At 41.1% G+C, this 16,954-nt stretch overlaps 1 protein-coding gene across 1 annotated transcript in view; it reads left to right on the forward strand.

Moving 5' to 3' along the window:
- LOC134855596 (UDP-galactose translocator-like) overlaps nt 1–16,954 on the forward strand; it is a 433,562-nt gene that overhangs the window by 309,729 nt on the left and 106,879 nt on the right. The window lies entirely within an intron of this gene.

Below are 16,954 nucleotides of genomic sequence, written 5' to 3' on the forward strand. Positions count from 1 at the left end.
TCTTTTGAAGTCAGCTTCCAATCTTGATTTGAAACTCATGTCCGCCGTGATGCAGATCGCGCTGGTCCTGTTTGACAGGATGAAGTCGCTATCTGTTATCATGATGTTCTCCGAGTATTCATTGGGTATTTCGAATTTCGTTTTGAAATTCCGACCTATAGTAGGCTCTGGCTCTTCTTCCTCCAGTTCCAATTCGCTCGTTTCTCTCACTTCCTTGAGCTTCTTTATCATCAAATTTTCGGTGTGGGTAAGTCCTACCCCCACTCCCCGGACAAAAATATTTATCGACGTCCCCGTCGATGTTGTCGGGTCTGAATTGTCCTGAGGAATGTCCAGTGGCCTGTCTGTTGCCGTCCATCCGAAAAGAGGGTCCTCTGTCTTCATGTAATTTGCTGCTGATACATCGACTTGCTGAATGCTTTGTCCTTCGCGGCTCTCGTCTTTGACATCACGCATCCACTCTAGAATCCTCAAGTTCGTGTTCTCCCTCCTCTCTATCTCACTCTGTTCGAGATCCGTTTCTACTTCTGGCGTCGAGTAATCATCCTGCGGATAATGACCACCATCGTCAATGACCTGCCATTCCTCTCCGGCTTCCAGTTCGCCTGCCTTCAGTAATTCCTCGCCCAAATTGTCTGGCTGTATCTTATCGATCAAGAAGTCATCCCCGTACCTGTTGTACCTCATGCCGGTGCGTTTACGATTGCCAGTCCTGGTTTCCGGTGGTGTTGGTCGATCCGGCTCCATCCACTTCGGCACCTCGTCTTCTTCTACAAATGATCCTGCATCAGACCCCACTCCTATCTTTTCATTGTCGTCCAAACTCAAGTTCTCATTACCATCATTTTTCTCTCGAGTACCTTTCTCATTCACTTCACACGCTGGCTCTACCACCAGGTACTCAAGACCCTCCATGTCCTTCGGTATGCACCAATCCTCTGGGGACGGGACGTGAGGCTTCAGATTCTCATAATGTGCCGCTCGCCCAGTACTCAAGCGATAGAACCGTCCTTGTTGATGAACCTCCGTTATCATGAATGGTCCCCTCCACTTCTTGAGTAGTTTCTTTGTTCCCTTGGGCGGTATTACATTTTGGAAGACCCACACGTATTGGCCCACTTCATATGGCTTTGCTCTTAATATTTTTTCGTCGTATTTCCTGCGTTGCCTCATTTGCGCTTGCGCCGTGTTCCTCCTGCATAGCTCGTTCAACTCCTGTTGTCTTTTGATCGCTTCTTTCACGTATGCCTGAGGCGACGTCCTTTTCCCCTCGTATTCCGGGTAAAAGAATGTCAGAGGCATTGCTCTCTCCCTGCCCGTCAACATCATGAAAGGACTGATGCCCGTAGTTGAGTGCTGTGTACTGTTGTAGGCTCCTACTACCTGTGGCAGGTATTTGTCCCAGTCCGTCATGTATCTTGAGCAGTACACCCTTAACATGTTGACCAGTGTCCTGTTTTGTCTCTCTACCAACCCATTGGTCTGCGGGTGATAGGTCGTCGAGTGTGCTTGAGCAATGTGCGATCTCTTCATCAATTCTTTTGTCAAGTCCCCCACAAAAGCTTTGCCGTTGTCCGACTGGAAAGTCATTGGACAACCATACCGCGATATCCAATGCGTTATCAGATGATCACATGTCTCTTCGGCCGAGGCTGTCTGGCACGGAACCGCTTCCGCCAACTTTGTGAAGTGATCTATTATAACCAGTATCTGGTTGTATCCTGACTCTGTCATGCAGATTTTTTGATGGTCTATCTGCACCACTTCATTGAACTCCGAGCTCTCAACGGACTTGAGGGGAAACTTCATCTTCCTTGGGTCTTTTACCTGGAGACATGCCAGGCAGGCATTCACCCATCTCTCGCAAGCTTTTCTCATTCCTGGCCAATCAAATCTGTGAAGTATCCTTTGTTGTACTTTGTCTATCCCCTGGTGACCCATCTGGTCGTGTGATCTGAAAAGCACCTCTGTCTGGTACAATTGTGGTAGTATGATGAGGTTGTGTTTGTGTAATATCTTTTCCTCATCTCTCCTCTTGCACGCTACCACTCCATCAGCTGTGTGGTAAAGTAAGTCTTTCTTTTCTTTGTAGAACTGGCTCAAGATCTTGTAGCTGTCTTCCTCAAGTTCCCCCTTCTCCTTGACCCCCGACTGGATCCATTTGGAGAGGTTACTTGTCATTTTGTCATTCTTCTGGGCTCATATTAGGTCTGACAGCCTATATCTTGCCTTGACATGCTCCTTTAGCGCCATGATCTGTCCATTCATCTCACCAGGGTTGTGGATGTCATCACTCAGTTTCACGCATATCATCCTTTTCACGATTTTCATATCATCTTCTGGCACCAGATTCGTTCTGATGTTTGAGTTGCGTGATAGTTCCCTGAATGGTTTCCTTGCGACCGCAATTTTCTCAAGTTCCTCAACACCTCGCATCTCCTGTATGTCCATGTTGTATGTTCCTGAAGATGGATCCGTCTGTAACTCCCTGTCGTGGTGCCTTGTCTTCTCTTCCGCCAGTATCATGCACAGACTGTCCTGGTTTTCGCTGCTCTCATCCGAGTCTTCATCCCATCTTTCACGCTCCCCGGACAATTTTCCTTCTCCGGTTCCTTCTTCCGTGAACCTGGAACACTCCCCGGACTCTTGACCTAGTCCCAGGTGTTCAGTATCTTCCTTGAACGTCACTTTCTTTTTCCTAACCTTGGTCTGCTCCAGAATGTCTTCGGGGATTTTGTCAACCAGTGACCGCACGACATCTTTGCTGTCAGTGACGCTTCCTCTTGATGAGTCAGTATCGTTCACTGTCTCTTTTCTCCGAAGTATAGTGAATTCCGGTTTCTCTTTACCCTTCTCCTGGATCACTGGCTTATCATCTGATAGTTTCTCGAGCAACCTCATTAAGTCATCATCTATCTGTGCAGTTCCTGCTTCCACCTGGCTAAGATCATAGCCTTTTGCCTTGAGCGTCTCCTTCACGATCTTCGACTTGAGTATAATCTCAATCGGAATCCGCTTGCTCTTCCTCAAGATGGTCTTCTCTGGAGGCTCTTTAGACAATTCAGATTGATCTTCTATCGGTTTGCCTGACTTGTCCAGCCATCTCGTGAGTGGAAGACTGTCGTACGTTTCCTTGTTCATGAATGAGAAGCCATCTTTGATTTCAGGTATGTCTGCTTCTCTTTGCTCTTGTCTCTCATAGAACTCCGTCTTCTTACTCAAGCTGTCGGCATTCTGATGTTTATCTCGCGTTCTATGCTCAATTATCATGTTGTATCCGTCCAGGCAAACTATCCACCTCCCAATGTAACTTTGGTCCATTGAGTACGTTTTCAGCCAGCTCAGTGCTCTGTTGTCGACTCGCAACTTGAATGGCTCACTGCCCAGGTACGCCCTGTATTTCTCGACAAAGGTAACCACCGCGAACATCTCAGCTTTCGGTGCTCCGTACTTCATTTCCGTGTCACTCAGGACTTTGCTCCCGTACGCTATTGGTCTCAAGACTGTCTTCCCATTCCATTCTTGTTCTTGGTGGAGAATCCCAGAAATCGCGACTACCGACGCATCCGTGTCTAGCACGTACATCCCTTTCTCAGTCGGCATACCCAGTACTGGTGCCTCACATAGCTCTTTCTTTATCCTCTGAAATGACTCTTCTGCTGCGTTGTTCCACGTGAACTTCTTGCCCTTGTGTCTCATTAATTGTTGCATCGGGTATACCTTGTCTGCATATCCTTTGATGAACTCTCTATAATAGTTAGCGAAACCCAGGAAGCTCATCAACTGGTGCTCTGTCTTCGGTGATTTCCAGGTCAGGACTGCTTCCACGGCGTCCGTATCAGGTCTGATGCCGTGCTTGTCTACCATCCTACCCAAGTATTTTATTGAGTCCTTGAGTATCTCGCACTTTGATGGTTTACACTTTAGCCCCGACCTCTTCATGCATGCAAACACCTCGTCTAGTCTCTCAATGTGGTCTTCCAGTGTTGGCGTCGCTATTACCACGTCATCCACGTAGCACATTACCAGATTGCCATACTTCTTCGTTACGCCTATCAGCGCGTGTGCCATCAACCGCTGAAACGTGGATGTGGCATTGCAAAGTCCAAACGGCATCCGTTTCCATTGAAACAGACCCAACTCGCAGGCAAACCCTGTCTTGTCCCTGTCCTGCTTCCTTAGTGGTACTTGCCAAAAGGCCGAGCCTAAATCAAGAGTAGTAAAAAATTTTGCATCACCTAACTTCGAGAGGCTCTCATCAATCCTCGGTATGGGATAGGCATCCTTCACCGTGACGGAGTTCAGGTATCGAAAGTCACAACGAAACCTCAACTGGTCGCCTTTCTTTTTGGCCATCACTACTCCACACGCCCACGGTGACTTGGATGGTTCTATCATGTCATACTCTAGTAACGTCTCGATCTCTTTTCTACACGCGTCCGATTTGTGTGGGGTCATGCGCCTCGCCCCCTCCCTGTGTGGTACCGCGTTTTCCTCAAGTTCTATTTCATGCTCAACGAAATTACAACACCCGATATCCGCCTTATGCCTCGAAAAAACTTCTTCGTTCCGCTCTAGTACGTCCTTGATGGCTTCGAGCTGTTCATCTTTCAGTTTGCCCCTCAAATGTTCAATCTCCGGCAGGACCGGTTTTTCATTTTGCATTTCATCTAGTGTGGGTCGCTCTGGAAAGTTCGAACAGCTCGAAAGACCATCATCCGTTTCTGACTTAAGTGATTTAATAAGACCTGAAGAATCTTTTATTTTCTGCAATCGTCTCAAGATACAAATTTTGTCCCTGTGATTGGGGCAATCAACAACTTCATTTTGTTTTGAATTCTCAATTGTTTCATATCGAGTTTTAACCGGTAAAGCATATCCCAGTTTCCTCCCTCTTTGTATCGTGATCGGTATATCAAGGGTATTCAACAAGACACTGACGCAGAGGCCGCTCTTCGTTATCGAAAATGATCTTCCTAAAACAGCAGCACTTTGACTATTAGGATTCGGAACTATGCACACTTGCTTGTTTTCACTTAGTTCATTGTAATTTTTCATCCTCAAACTTACGATTGCCGCTTCATTAGCTTTTAGCCTCACCCTCCTACTCAAGAATACCGGTGCTTTGTTTTCATTTGCCATTATTAAATTTACCGGTTTGATTGCGTACCTCCTATCCGGGTTCCGTATCCTGAACATTGCGTTATTTAAATCAATCGTTACGTCGAAATTCCTGATGAAGTCTCTGCCCAAAATGAATTGGTCAGATTCATCTAGGTTTTCTACCACGATAAAGCTCATCCACAGGTTACGTTCCCCCAAATTGAGGGCTATTATCGGCGTCCTGCCCAGCACCCGTAGGGCCCCTTTGTTTGCAGCTTACAGCCGTATTCTCGAGTCTATCAAGTCACCTTTGTCAAAGCCCATCTTCTCCCAAGTTTCGATTGGTATAACGCTCAAGACTGCTCCCGTGTCAAGCAACCCACGCAACTGAGTCTTTTTGCCACTTATATCCAGCACGTGACCTGTCACATCTGCCTCCGTCCCGATGTGCATTGCATCTTCCTCAAGCATGGCGCAGTGTCCAATCGATCTCACTTTTAATTCTTCTTTCCCTACGTAGATTTGTCCAATCAGGTCTTCGTCACATGTTATCATCGTCTTGGTATAGATGTTAATCCCATCTATATTTAGCATCACCTCGTGTGGACCGTAAGCTTCAGTATATCTGCTATCAACACGTACCGACTTGCTGCCCCCTCTCATGAGTAGTGCTCTCAGTGCTCTAGAAGTCGTTTGTGGGCTTATACCACTCAAATAGTCTGCATACACGTCAATGTGCATTATCGTCTGGTCGCTCGGCTCGCTCAAGTTTCTGGTTACCTCGTGGCCGCCCACTGTGATTATCGACATTATCCTTGCCCCGATTTTCGATATGCCAAAAGGTTTACCTGTCACCATTTTCACAGTACTGCAATTCCCGGTCTTTGTTGAGCCTGGTACAGCCTCTGGTATTTGTTTCGATCCAGTTAATGCTTCGTTAAAATTCTGTCTTTTTATCTCCAGTTTTAGTCGTTGCTCTATTTCTTTCGCAGCCAGATCCTGTTTCACTTTGGCAATTGCTTCCGTCGCCGCTTTCTCATAATTTATCTCTAGAGAGTTCCCTGCCGCGGATTCTATGGCATCATTAACATGTGATACAGCTTTCACTGTCTTCGTCGGCAATTCCGTGCTTGGTGCTCCTAAGTTCCTCGATTCAAATTCGTTTTGCCTGTTCCGCTGATTCTGCACCGCCGCTAATGCCAGCTTATGTTTAGGGTGACTCTGGTCCTTGACCGCTTCCCAGAACAAGGGACAATCCATTCGGAAGTGCCCCTCCTGGTTACAGAAGAAGCATCTTGCGCCTATCTTGATGATTAAGCCACTATAGTACTCGTGTTCCTCCATCTGGCTCATGTCCTCCTCATCTGGTGCATATCCTAGACTCTTCATGCCTTGTTTGTATGTTGTGCAGTCAGCCACGTGGTGATCCGCCGACCCGCAGTTCGCGCATGATCTGCGCTTGTCCATGTCATCTCTAGGTTTGTACCATGACGACCTCTGCGGTTGACTTCCCCCTTGCGTGTTCCTGTTTTCTGAATACGAGTATTTCTTGGGTTTCATCAGCATGTATTCCCTTGATTTCTGTCTCATTTCTTCTGGGGTTGGTGCGCTGTCTTTCGACAATGTGTAGTATGTTGCTAACATTGTCCTTAAGTCGTCACTTTTTACCCCATCAATGAACTTCGAGGCAATGCTAAAGTTTCTTCTGTTTGCCGACTCCTCTGGGTCACTCCTTCTTCTCAAGCTCTCGAGATCATCTAGGAACCGATCTATTGACTCGTCGTCCCTCTGCCTTCTCTTTTCAAATCGCATCATCGCTTGGTGACCCTTCATGCCTGACCCGAATCGATTCAGCAATATCTCGAAGATCTTGTCCGCGGTATCGCGTTCTTCTTCTTTCTTCGCAACCACGCATTTTAATGCTGTGCCTTCTAAATTGCTGAGTATGGCTGTGCATGCTTGTCTTTCATCGTTCAAGTTGTCTTGCTCTAGATGTAATCTCATCACTTCCACCCACGTGTCAATGCATCCATCTGAGTCGTCTTTGAATTCTTTTGGCTTCTTGAATGTTTTTCTTGATTTCCCATCTCTCCTATCGCTCGAGTTAGTGTTCCTCGTGGCGAAGGCCTCTAGAGTCCTGTTCATCATCTCCCAAGTGTTTGCCCATGTCATAGCATCCGGACCTGCGTTGCTGTTAGCTGTTGAGTCCCCCGGACCAGTCGTTGTACTTGACATTCCATTCTTCATGATTGTTTTAGCAGCTGTTGGTGCTATGCTCACCGTATCCCGGGTTAAGGGCAACGGTGTCGATTGCCGTTTGTTCCTTTGTGGTTCCACAAAGTCAACTCTGGTGCCTTGCGTGCGATCTGCTGCCGGTCTTTCTTGTGAGGTAGAATTACTCAAGATTGCATCCAATTTCGCCTGTATTGCACACGAACTCTCGGCCTGATTTTTGCTCATTGTGTCCATTCTCTTTTCCAGGCTACCTAATTGGCTGTTGACATCATCATATCGGTTTTTTAACTGTTGCAAATCTTTTTTGATGTTCTTATCTCGTTCTTCATTGGTGGTTTCTACATTATCTGACATCTCCTTGAGTCTCTCTTCTGTTGCCTTGGCCAGGTTAAAATAACTATCCAGATACTCGTTTTTGTTGTATCTTAATTCTTTTCTTATCACTTCTCTGTCCTCTTCGCTGTGCTTCAGCTTTTTGTCGATCTGATTCAGTTTCGCCATCAAGTCACCTAGCTCAAGAGTAGCCTCTTCATGGTCAGCCGTCGGTCTTTCTTCGGCCGTCGCTTCTGCTCTAGTTTGTTCCTCTCTCGGATTGGCTTCTGTCGTCTTCGTGCTTACTGTTCCAAATGTTCGTGCTCTTTCAGCTTTTGGTTCTTCAGTCACGTTCTCTTTCGTTTTTATTCCGACCATCATCGCCAACCTTTCTGTAAAAGATGTCTTTTTTACTTGAGAGTCTTCTTTCACCGTTTCTTCGGTGTTGCCTATTGCATCTTCTACCATGTGAGAATTCTATGGGTTTCGAGTTTGGTTCTTCTGCATTGGGCATTGGAGTTGACTCCGTCGCTATTTTCCTTGTTTCATCAACACTTTGATCAGGTGTCTCTAGATCAATCTCGATGGTGGGTTCTACTCGTTCCCCTTCCATGCCCTCTCTTGCTCTCTCCGTTGTACTCCTTGTGCTGACCATGTTAACTGAAAAGTTCTTCTTTGTTATCTTTGGGCCCATTGATGTTGTTTTGCGTAGCGACGAATTATACTTTGCTTCGGTAGGTCTTTTTTCAGCTACCGGTACCCTGCTCCGCCTCATTATTTCTATTTACAATTGTTCTTATTTACAATTTTACTATATACACAATCCTATCCAACGTGGTGAAAACCTTGTTTCAGTTCTCTTTATTAACTTTTCGAGAAACTTTTCTTATTTGTGGTCTCAACCGTACCTGGTTCCAATTAGTCTTGTTCTATCTTAATTCTGTCTTAAAACACTTCTTGTAATTTTACTTCAATTTTTATACTGTCCCAAGACTTCCAATTGCCGTCCCTACTCTTCTTTGTACCGTCCCAGGCTTCTTTCTCCTGTCCCAAGACTGTTCGGTACCGTCCCAGTTCTTTCCGGCAGTGTCCCAAGACTCTTGTCCAAGACTACTGTCCCAAGGCCAGTGTCCCAAGACTACTGTCCCAAGACTAGTGTCCCAAGACTAGTGTCCCAAGACTACTGTCCCAAGACTAGTGTCCCAAGACTAGTGTCCCAAGACTACTGTCCCAAGACTACTGTCCCAAGACTCTTGTCCCAAGACCCTTGTCCCAAGACCCTGTCCCAAGACCCTGTCCCAAGACCCTTGCCCCAAGACCTCGTCCCAAGACCTTGTCCCAAGACCCTGTCCCAAGACCTTGTCCCAAGACCCTTGTCCCAAGACCTTGTCCCAAGACCTTGTCCCAAGACCCTGTCCCAAGACCCTTGTCCCAAGACCCTGTCCCAAGACCCTGTCCCAAGACCACTGTCCCAAGACTGTACTGTCCCAAGACTGTCCCCAGACTGCTCTGTCCTAAGACTTCTTCGGCACTGTCCCAAGACTGTTGACAAGTGTCTGGGTGGTGGGACTTCTTTCCTCTTCGTTATGGGGACTTATTGATTCGGCGTACCTTGTACCACCACTCAAGCTCTAGTAAAATTTTCCCAAAATCCTCTCTTAAAAGCCAAATGCTGACCCCCCTTTTTATTATTTCTCTTTTTGGCTACCTCTATTTCAATGTTCCAAGTAACTTGAGACCAAAACCTGTGCGCAGGTATCTTGTGATCACCTGTTCGTACAAAATGCAACAATAATCTAAGCAAGAAAAAGTAATAAAAACAGAACGATGAGCCCACCTAAAATTCAAAGGTGACAAATGTCTACCTTCTATCGAAAAAAATGTCTGGTACCTAATTGCCACGCGTTTCCTCCCCCCCTGCTAGCGATCTTATGGGGTATTACAACAACTGTCTATGTCACTTCCCCCCTACCAATCCGACTAGGGTACCTTCCTTAACTCGAGTTCAAATTTCGATATCCACCTAATATTACCAACGCGTGTTAATGTCTAATGTAACTAAGTCAACGATGTCGACTAATTAGTTACTCTAATTTCCCTCCTTTTTACAATTTACAACCGCTAACCTCTAAGTTAACCAGCCCCCCTTCTAACCTCCCCCCTTTTTAGCCCCCCTTCTTAAGCCTAAAATTACCTTAAGCGCCGGGTGCTAAACCTCTCAAGAGAAAACCGTAGACCTGTCTCCAGGCCTGCTCAAGTAAAAACGTTCCTCAAAACCGGGGGATGTCGCTTATCCTATTTTACACTTATCTCCTATAATGTAATGTGGATTTTAACGATACCCGTTCTGCCCAACTTGAGAACTCGAGAATTGCCAAATCCTTCTTGGCTGCTTTCCCACTCGACTGGTCACCTGTTCCAGTCCAGTCTCCTATTGGTTCAGCTCAAGTGTCCCTGAACCACTTTCCCACTCAGCTGGTCACCTCTTCCAGTCAAGTCTCCTATTGGTTCAGCTCAAGTGTCCCTGAACCACTTTCCCACTCGGCTGGTCACCTCTTCCAGTGAAGTCTCCTATTGGTCCAGCTAAGTTCCAAGCTATCTGAAAACCCTTGACAACGCCCCACACTCGGGCACTTTATTCAGTTTACTGGTTTAAATTGCTAGGTTGATCGAAACGATCGAACTTGTAAAACAGTATGGGTATACTATTTAATTAATATAAAGGTTTGATCCAACTAATCTGGTGTCAAAGTCACTGTCTTTTTTCGTTTTATGGTTTTTGTTCCTTTTTCTATTCTTTTTTGGTTTTTGTTTTGCTTTTTGTCTTTTTGCTCGTGTTTTTGTCCCCCTAGTTGCCCCCCTTTACTCGGTTAGCTAAGCCTCGTTCGGAGAGCGTACCAGGATGTTTTCTTGAGTTTTCTTAAAAAGCTATCACGGTGCAACCGGAAGGTTTGCACGTTCCTGTCGAACCGTACCGCCGGTACTCTAGAATGGGCATTCAGCCCGAAGCTGTCTCAAGTGGGTTCGACTCCGTAGTCTTGATGTCGTCAACACCCAGGAGCGCCATAAAAACACTATGTAACATTCGTCTACTGCAGTCACACATGAGGCTTAAGAAAAATAGGCCCTATAACCACTGGCTCAAGGGTCAGGGACACCATCTCTTGTGTTTTTCTACCTCAAGAACGGTCGGAGCCAGTTCGGTTCATTTGTGACATGAGACTACGACCCGTTACAGCTTAAAGGCTACTACTAAAATATCCCCCCGCTCTAGAATTAGAAACGTCCCCATACTTAGGTCTCTAGATACCCAAAATACATGAACGCCGTTAAAAACCGGGTTGGAACAGTCCGTTAAGTTACTTTTTATTAGACAGTGGAACTTTGATCCATTTCAGATGGATCAACCTAAAACTCGCCTTACCTCAACATAACAATTATAAAACACACTCTAGAAATTTAAATTAGGTACTCACATCGTAGCACGCTCAAGAAAGGGAAGTACTTCAGTCGGTAATCAACTCGAGAATTAAATAATGTAACTAAATGAGTTTTAATGTTTATCAGTTTCAATGACAAGGACAAGTTTTAACTCTAGGATATAGTTTCTCGTGAACCATTGGGACACTCAAGCTGTCCACCTTTCCACCGAAGGTTCACTCTAGTCCAGTTCAAATAATAATCCAATCGAGTAATGACAATCCAGTTCTCGGGAATACGCTTGTCTCTGTTTCAGATGGGACAGCTCTACTCTTGTTCTATTGTGACAGAAATTGCGAATAGCAATTTCCCACCGTTTTATTTAGCAACTTTCCCGCGATTGTTACTCGATTGTTCTGACTTCTCTTTTCTGATTTTCAGTTATCGCGAGAAAATCGTGCATGACAGGTTCTATTCGAAATTTTGAAAAATCAAACTTCACTCCAAAATCAAGTGTTTTTTGCTTCTCTCAAGGTCAAACTTCCGAATATGACCGACTGGCACATCAGTTCAAATACCGGTGTTTTTTTTTCAAAACATAACCATTATGAGGCCAAACTGTGCACTGGATAGGAGCACAATTTTGTGTCTGTATGTTCCTGGATTCCAGAGACAAGTCTTTAAACATGTTATAAATTTGTCGGAACGATCAAAGAGAAGGAAAAAACAAAAGAAGTACAAAGGGAGCGTCCTTGATAGGACGTGACTTTTAAACCAATTAGAAAGCATTTTGCTGAAATGACTAAAACAATTGATATAAGAAAAAACTTCAAGACTTGAAAGTTTACATGAGATCAAATTCCTTGGCTGTAAAAAGAGTGACTTCAACTATCAATTGCCTTTAATACGGAGCATAGATGCCGTATGATAAGCAAAAGAAAGTTTTCATAGTTAAATCACGATGACCCAAAGTGCATTCAGTAGTTGGAATTACGAATGAGTTGCTCTGCTTGTCTAACACAAACCGTGCCGAACATATTCTTTAATTTTGGCGAGAAACATTTAAGTTCTTACCTAATTTTTGGGTAAAAAAGCAACGGGTTTCCTGAAAATATTTATTTCTATTCTCTTTTCTGATTGGTAATTAAGTAGATTTTGAATGTGTCAAACCAAAAACAAATCTCTTTTATTGGTTTGAATCCCCCTCACTCAGTGAAAGGAAAAAATTATCGATTAAATTATAATTATAATCGTACTTTTAGCAAAATTATAATTAATTATAAGCGCCAATTGTAGATGTTTAAACGATTCATAATCCATTATAATGATAAAAATTTTGACATTTGAAACAATTATAATCAATTATAATTGATTATATTTTTTCTGAAAATCTCTTGTTTCCTCTTATAATCTCTTATAATCTATTATAATCTATTTCAATAGGTAATAATCCGTTTTACTATCAAAACATTATTTCACAAGAAAGATCAATAATGGATCACAATTTAGCTTTTCTGCATGAAAACACAGTAAAAATCAGTAAAAAGTAAGAATCAGTAAACCAGGGGCAAATCTAGGATTTTCGCGAGATGGGGTCTCTTAAACCCTATAAAGCCTGACTAGATTGATTCTAAGCTCCCCCAAGGCATTGAAAAGACCCTGTTTTGATCATTTTTTATGCGCCGCAGGCAAAATTTTGAAAACAAAACGGGCCAAAATTTTCAGTTCGGTAACCAACTGAAAAGCACACAAAACAAAACGAAAATAAAACGAAATGAAGCGATTACGTTTCTTGAATAATAATGGATTTCAATCCATTATAATGGATTATAATACAATAAAATTTGTGAACCAATGATCTATTATAATCAATTGTAATGATTTTTATTGCTTCGAAAAATAGTAACAAAATAATCCATTTTTAATCGATTATAATCAATTCTCTTTAAGTTTTTTGCGGGTAGCTCCCAACCAATTTGATCCATTGGCTATTAGATTGTGCGTGGGGAGGGGGGTGGGGGTAGGCTTGTATAATGGGGTGTGGTGGGTGTTGTCGTCGAAGGAAAATTGAGGGTGAAAATTGGCAAAGTGGTGTGCACATGGATTACCATGTTCGTTAGGGTATTGGTTTCGCAGGTTTGCAACAAAAAGAATCAATATTCATGGATTTTATGACCAAAAAAAATCTATTATATTTCAATAAAAAATGGTTTATAATCGGATTATAATAGTTTTTTGAATGTTGAAAATAATCGATTAAAATTCCCTGCAAATTTTTTTTCATAGTTGGATGAGTCATAAAAATAGATTAAATGGTATATTTTTTTGCCAATATAATCCATTAAAATCAATAATTTGCCATGAAAATCTAGCGCGGGAACGCTTTTTTGTGACGAAACAGCTTGTTTCAGTTCAATTTGGGTTGGTTTTCATGTCTCATCAATACCTTCAGAAATTAAAAAATTTCCAACAAAGTCTGGGTAAAAGCCCTCAGCTATACTAGTACCTTAGCGCTGAGTTATATGCAAACAAAGTAGGAAATTGCAATCACAGAGTTGAACACAAGCATTACGAGCTGGGTTGTCAGAAAAGAAAAATAATTTTGACATAAAGGTTTGCTTGTCAAAGAGTTGCATTCAATCATTTTGCTTTCGTTTTCCAAATATTGGCAAGATCAAGAAACGTAATTAATTTTTTTCTTGCGACTGAGTTTAAAAATTCAAAAACAATAGTAAAAATCAAAAAACAACCATTTGAATTACTAGATTACATATATTTTTAAATCTGTCACCCTACGCTCCCAATAGCGCGCTTCATGATTCTAAATTGGTCAAAGTTATGCGAAATTTGAACCTCAATATCTTGATGAAAAAAACCTGACGTCCACAGAAAAAAAATGCTTATCATACAATTTCTTAAATGGCGTCTATGGAAAAAATGCTTATCATACAATTTTTATACAAAACTTCAAAATGGTTTTGAAGAGTTGTTGTTCAGATACTTATTCTACTCGACGCTTTTAAAGCCTTCTGGTCATCAAAAAAGTAATTTTAGTATTTGAATGAAAAAAAAAGTTTATTATACAATTTTCATAGAAAAAAATATATGTAAAAAAATGTTCAAATTCAGTTTTAGATGAGTTTATTTGGAACTAATTTGAGTTTTTGAATATTGAGGGCATTTTGACTGTGGAAATTATGATTTTGCAATTAGTCAAATACTTTATTTATGGAAAAATGTTTGTCATATAATTTCATAGAATGAAAAAAATGTTTATCATACAATTTCATAGTATGGAAGAAACGCTTATCATACTCTTTTCATACAATTTTGGGGATAAGGAGACAGATAAAAAAATCTTAAAATTTAGTTCTAGAGTATAGAAAAAATGCTTGTTATAAAACTTCATAGTATGAAAAAAAAGCTCATTTTGCAATTTTTATATATACACTTTACTCTATGAAATTGTATGAAAGAGTGTTATAAGCATTTTTTTCATTTATGAAAATAGTATGATAAGCATTTTTTGTCAACCCGGGCCACTTGCAAAAGTTGCCGATTAAGGGGAGCTAGAAGTTTTGAAGTCAAAGAAGGGCCTTTACAGTGCTTTAGAAGAGCACGGAAAATCAATTTGCCAACATAACAAAAAAAATGGTCAATAGAATCTTCCGAAGATTTTATGAAAACCTACATCCTAGAAAAACGTATGATCCGCCCTTGATCAGGAATTAAACATTTTTAAAAATTCGAGCACACTTGTAGACTGTGATATCTTAGTCGAAACTTCAACTACTTAACAACAAAAAAAAACAAAAAAAGAAAAATGAAAAAATGGATTGCTTTTAGTTGCTATGGTTGGCATGGGGCCTAGGAAATTAGACGATAAACAAATTAGACGGATGCTACAAAAACGTAATTAGACGAAATATTTATGTTACAGATCTGGCCTTTTAGACTTCACTGCTATGAAAAGGAAAAGGCCAACAATTTTTTTTTAAAGTCAACTTTGACAAATGATAAAAGAACATAAAATGACAATACGTATCGAAACAATTAGTTTAATTGAACATAAAATATCAAATCCGAATATTATAGGAGAGGTTTGGATTTGAATAAATAATGCATGATTGACATGTAAAATTTTTAGCCACTAAAATTTAACTTCTGTCTGCAAACAATTTTTTTTTGCTTTTAGTTGAAACAATTTTGAAACAATTTTGAAAAAATGGATTGCTTTTAGTTGCTATGGTTGGCATGGTGCCTAGGAAATTAGACGTTAAACAAATTAGACGGATGCTACCAAAATGAAATTAGACGAAATGTTTATGTTACAGATCTGGCCTTTTAGACTTCACTGCTATGAAAAGGAAAAGGCCAACAATTTTTCTAAGAGTCAATTTTCACAAATACAAAAAGAACATAAAATTACAATACCTATCAAAACAATTAGTTTAATTGAACATAAAATATCAAATCCGAATATTACAGGAGAGGTTTCGAAATGAATAAATTATGCATGATCGACATGTAAAATTTTTAGCCACTAAAATTTAACTGCTGTCTGCAAACAATTTTTTTTGCGCACGCAGTTTGTCTGCAAATAATTTAAATCTCTCTCACTTTTGTCTATTTTTTCACAGTTGCAGTTTTTCCAAATCATCTGTCTAATTTGCTTATCGTCTAATTTCTCAACCCCCTCCCCGGCTGGCGTAGGTTGCGGAAATTTCAAGAAAAGCTAACGAGTTTAGTCTCATTTAAACTTTAGAATATTGATGAATATTGAGAACGTTGCTGCTGAGAATATTGAAAACAGAAAACAATAGCCGGATTAAACTCACATTAAAACCTTTTTCAGAATATTTTACTGTGTTGTCAATATCTGCACCAAAAAAGCTTAAAGAATCATAGTTTTGAACAATTGCCACGATTCAATTTTTTTTAAAGTTTACAGTTTCAAGTCATGCTGAGGAGTGAAATCATTTATGAAAAACTTTGTGCTGAGATCAAACTTTATTTCAGGAAAAAGGATGGTTTTTAAGGACATAAGAAAAGACATAATAGACTATTTTGATTCTTTTATGTTAAAAGGAAGCAAACAAAAAGAGAAATTATTATGTGAACGAAAATTCTGAAATTTCATTCAACTCATTCAAAACTCAACGAAGCATATCAGCAAAAAACCCTCAGCTTGAACAACGGGAATTCAAGTGTTTGGGTCGTTGGAAGTCCGACAAAAACTAAGCAGACAGCAGTACAGACTAAAATCTTTTTTCATCGAAGAAGAAAACTTATGGCTGTGAAAAGCAAACCCTGGTCAGTTTTGAACCGCAGATCTTTGTTGCCCCATGCGTGCGTGTCACCTCTTTGACAAAAATGCAATTCATTTAAAGTTATATCGAAAAAAACTCGTGAAGCTAAAAACTGATTTACTGCTTATCGGCAAAAATCAAATGATACAATTTAATTTGTAACTCTTATAAAAATTTCAGTTTTATCTTCTGAAAAAGTTCGCTAAGTTAATATCTCGTGCAAGTGTCACTTAATCCATGCTACGTACTTTTCACAGCAGTCATTTTTTCGAAATTTTTTTTTAAAAACCAACTCCCTCCCTACATGGCGCTTGTAACATTTTGGTGCATTTGGCTAAACTAAATAGTAGTTTAAAAAATAAAATGCTGTAACATGATATACTCTACGCTGTATCCAAAAGTTTTGACAAATAACAATAAATCAAGAAATTATAGCCCCTCTTGTTTGACCTCAATTTGCACGAAGAAAAACACATCCGAATACTAAGTTCAAAATCTACATCCGAAAACAAAGCAAAAAACTATCAGAAAAACTAACCTCAAGACAAAACATAAACTAAAACATAAATTGAGAT

This window comes from Symsagittifera roscoffensis, chromosome 10, assembly GCF_963678635.1.
Source record: "Symsagittifera roscoffensis chromosome 10, txSymRosc1.1, whole genome shotgun sequence".
NCBI lineage: Eukaryota > Metazoa > Xenacoelomorpha > Acoela > Convolutidae > Symsagittifera > Symsagittifera roscoffensis.